Here is a 5,044-nt window from a genome sequence, read left to right on the forward strand (position 1 = left end):
TGGATAATGATACATATACAGTCTACACTTACAGAATTGTACACTTCATATGGATACAATATTCAACACAAACAAATAAAGCCATTGCGTTACAAGTCGTGCGGATAAAACTGGCAATAAAGACTGTTACGCTTGATTACATTTGCATCTAGCTAATACCGAGGAGTCGATTGGGACTGACTAGCTGGCTTAATTACGACGAATGGGCGCAATAAGAAAGCGTGTTCTCCCTTGAAGGCGTATCATGGCCTGTGTCTCACCGTCTGGCTGGTTTACAGTCTGCGTTATTGATCACCCCTCATCACGGAGCGAGCTGTTCCATCCACCCGCGTGATGAGGGGTGTAAACGTGCAGAACGCCCCCTGGAGACTTTCGGGCGGAACGCCTGACCGTAGTGAAACATTGTTGGCTGCGTGTACCTTTGTTATCGGTGGGAATGTGTTTGTTTGTTTGTTTGTTTGTTTGTTTGTTTTGGTTGGTGTGTGTCCGTAGTTCTTTTTTCTTTATTCAAAAAACACATAAAAACGACAGAGTGGCGCTGCACTCAAGTTTAACAACTTATTTTAACAGCGCCACAAAAACAAAATACAAATGAATATTAATTAACTTAGGTAAATTAGTCAACATATCAGTGCGCCATGTCCCCCCACCCCAAGACATACATTAGTACCAATTTGCCAATTAAGTACAATGAAAAAGAAAATCTACAAAAGTAGAGTTGGGACTTCTATATCTACTTGACTGATATAGTCATGTAGAGCTAGAAGCGCTTAGTATCCTCAATGTAAGTTTGCGTGAGTTGCATCACTTTGAAATTGTAAACAGACCGTAGCAACGGGGAACCTCTGAGAATAGAATGTAATTTGGCATTGTCTGACATGTTATTAAGGTTAACTCGATGACCATGTAAATCTGCAAGAATGCCGAAAAATTCCGATCTCTGATGAATATATAATGGACAATGAAGCATTAAGTGTAAGACAGATTCGCAAAGACACCCGCATCTACAGGAGGCACTGGGAGACAGTCCTCGGATGAACAGGCTTTGATTGAGAGCACAGGTGCCGATTCGAAGTCGGACAAGAAGGGCGCAGGTGTAACGAGGGCCACAATCGTAGCCGGTGAGGAGGACGTATGGGACGTACTAATTTAATTAGGTATTTCCGAAATAGCGAGTAACGTAAGGAACGAACAACAAGGTCCAAATCGTTCCAGAGATTCAAACAGTGAGGAACAAACGATTCGCCAAATCTATTAGTAGATTGTATCGAAAGTCGAAAATTGGTCCTATTTGTTAAGTTGTACGAAGTAGTTTGGGAAATTTCGGGGGGAAACAAGTCTATAAGGTATCTCCGTGTTTGGCCGTTAACTATTTTGTAGAATAAAGATAAACGATGAATATGGCGTCTACTAGAGAGAGACTCCCATCCTAGCTCTTGGCAAACAGATATATAAGATGAGCCTTTGACTGCTCCTGATACAATAAGAGAACATACATATTTAATTCGTTCAATAAGATTGGAGTCATCGACAGTACAACCATGCCAAACAACATCTGCATGTTCGAGACAAGGGCGAATAAATGATTTCTAAAACTTTACGAGTTAATTTGAATTTTAGACCACGAAATACATTAACTTGTTTAGAAATTTTAGCGAGCATCGTAATGATGTGGCTGTGCCAAGACAAGTTAGAAGTCAAAATAACTCCAATATGTTTATGGAATAAAACTCGTTTAATTTCAGACGTTCCAAGATAGAGAGGGGGTGGTTGGGGATCTTTTAGCCGAAAATACCATTTCTTCAGTTTTTGATGGATTTACTTCCATCAACTATTTATGAGATCAGGACAAAATTGTAGATAAATCAGAATTGAGCCGATATGCAGATGCAGTTGGGTCTTTAACAGAGAGCAAACAGAGAACTATCATCCGCGAATAAAAAAGGTAAAGAATTTAAGTTATTGAGCCGGAGTTATTTGAATGAGCGGGAACATGACCGCAATGATCAGACTTGTAGGAGTGGCAGGAACGGAACTACAGTTCAGAGGTAAGAACTAGTCATTAATCAGACATGATAGTCCAGGTAATGGCGTCAATAGTAGAGGCTGCTAATTCACGAGGAGGTATTGTTTTTGGTCTGTTTGTATTTTCGCAGTTACAAATTTTCCTTATGCTACACACGTTCATTGTAGAGTGCAAGGAAGTGATCTATGTACACATGTGATGTTAATACAAAGTTTATTCATATAATTAATGAACTACGCTGCATAGAATGACATTAGAGAAACTCAGAAATGTAACATGGAGGGCTGAGATCTTCGACCTCTTGTTGAAATACTGGGGTAAAGGTTTCATACAAGAATGCGATGAAGAAAACTACGTTAAGTACCTGACGAATTACCCATAACTTCAATCGCAAAGGATATGTAAGATACTCTCTTGCAGCTTCGATCTTCAATATGGGTTCGGGGAGCACTTGGCTTTACATATCATAAACAGGAAATGGCGTTAAACGACGTGCAGTAAATGCGTGGCTTAAGAGGCTCTTCAGCACCGAGGACAGTAACTACAGGATGAAACTAGGCATGACTCCTTTTCACGTTCGCCTGATGTCCCTCCAGTCTTCACCAATCAATCTTATATCCAGAACGGCCTGTGCGTGATACACCTTCCTCCTTAACGGTCGTTTCTTGTTGGCGCCAGCTTTATGACAGGATTTTATGGATTACTGACAGTTCAAACGGGGACACAACACCGCAGTATGTCAACTGAATCATATGTTGCCGTGGTCTCCTGAGTAGCCGGCTCTTTGTGATGACCAGTGGATCTGAGTATTAGTTAATCAATATATCTAAATAAAACATACTAAACAGACAATATATAGCTTGGAAGCTTGAGTTATGTTCGCCAGTCTATCTAAAGCAATGCTGAGCTATGATCCCTAACACAAAAATTTGACTTACGCCAATTCCTAACAACCATCCATAGGCAAAGTAACTTTCTGCAACACATAATCTATTGCTCACAGTCACGTCCTTGCTAAGATCTGTTAATAACGTCTAAGATTTGTCACGTAGTCACGTCTTGAATCGTCTCACATTTTTCCTTGTTAGTCCTTTAACAATTTCACTACCATCATGCAGCCTAAGGTGGGAAACTTTTGATTCCAATATGTCAAGGGTATCAACGCCCCTGACCCGGCTCAGTCTAGATTCCTCCGAGTCCCGCAGGGGGAGTAAGTTATTGATTTTTCTACCTGAGATCGATGGTAAACCAACCAGAGCATCGTTTATCAGAGCTTTTAAGAGTTTGGTCTTTTCTCAGGAGTCTTGCTCTTACGTTTGGTACGTTTTGTGACGTCTGCAACAGAAACGGTCGGTGAGTTTTCTTTGTGGTGTGAGTGCAGGTTGTAATATCTAAATTTATATCACCAGCTACGACGCTACGTACCGACACAGATGAACTCATCAATGCAAATGAGGAGATAGGTTTTATGTCCAGATGTTGTCCTGCCACAGTAATAATGGATAAATTGCCACAACAACAATGCAATACATGGTAAAGTAATTACGTGGCAATCGGAAATGTTTTCACACAAAAACGTTGCCAAGTTTGATGACAGTGTACATTGAAAAAAACAGTAGAACTACTGCCATTTTTTTTTATATATGCAGGCATCGCAGGCCCATAATCACCCCCACGACATGAGACAAGCTCGCCTCTGTAGCGGCTTACATAACGGCATCATCATCTGACCTTTCTCTTTCTCTTCTGAGAAATTGAGATGAAACCGATCTGTCTGCAGCAATACTATGATGACGCCCGAGTGAGTCGTATAAACCATTATCAGAAATGACAGATTGCTCTTTGAATGTCAGAGGGACCTCAGAAAATTCATGAGTCAGACATGTGTAGAAACAGGTAGTCTCCTTCACAGACTACGGGACCGTGGCCATGTTTATTTTTTGAGGGAGCCCTGATTCGCGATTGAACATAGGCCAATAATCTCTGCCTATAAACCCCCTCTCTCGGCATAGAGAACACTAGCAAATGTTGAAAATCGCGAATCAGCGCTCCAAAAAAATAAACGCTTCCTGACGTCTGCGAAGGAGGCTATGTGCGGCCAGGCGGCAGTCCACTGCGTTTCGATTTAGGATCTGGTGCGTCGGTTTCTCCTCTCAGTTGCACAGCCGTGTACTTTTACCATAACACGATAGAGGGCGATCTTGGCTGGTCTATGCTTCGTGAATGTTGCAGACAGTCGCATTGCACTGTAACCCTTGCATTGCAGACCACTATCGGACTAAGAAAATAAAGCAACATTGTCATTCTACATTATAGCAAACATTATAGGTTATTTATTGTAACGTTATGTGTCGAACATTCAACATTGTCTAATTCATATACTAGATCATAAACGTATACATTAAGCCATGTAGGACTTAGGTTACAGCCATGTCCATGTCCTGCCCCTCATACAATAAGTCACCAAGTACGGTGTAAGGTCGGATGAGGTTTTGACCCTAGTGTTAGGCTTCTCGAAAATATTTTCATTACGTTGTAGACGTTCCCCATATTTCCGAGCTAAATAGATTGTAGCAGAGCCCCTCAAACCGACCCAAAGACCATTTTACAATGTATAAACTTCATACCGTTTCTTCAGGTCTTGATAATGATATGTATATATGTATATATCGGCGATTCTACTAGTATAGATTGCGATCGGGATATCTCCTAGGAGAAACGCCGATCCAAACTCAAACGATGCTAAGATATAGGAAACAGATTGCGATCGGGATCTGTCCTAGGACAATCGGCGATTCTACTAGTACAGATTGCGATCGGGATCTCTCCTAGGAGAAACTCCGATCCAAACTCAAATGATGCATGAAACAGCAATAATTTTTTTGATAAACAATGATTTTATTTAGTATTAACGTTAATGCAAACCTACTAACTCATTACCAACTACACTTAAGCCTACTTGTGTCATTTCTACAATGTTAACTTCACCAAAAACTACCACACTAGAGTCACTTCTGC

This window comes from Branchiostoma floridae, chromosome 5 (genome assembly GCF_000003815.2).
Source record: "Branchiostoma floridae strain S238N-H82 chromosome 5, Bfl_VNyyK, whole genome shotgun sequence".
Classification (NCBI taxonomy): Eukaryota; Metazoa; Chordata; class Leptocardii; order Amphioxiformes; family Branchiostomatidae; genus Branchiostoma; species Branchiostoma floridae.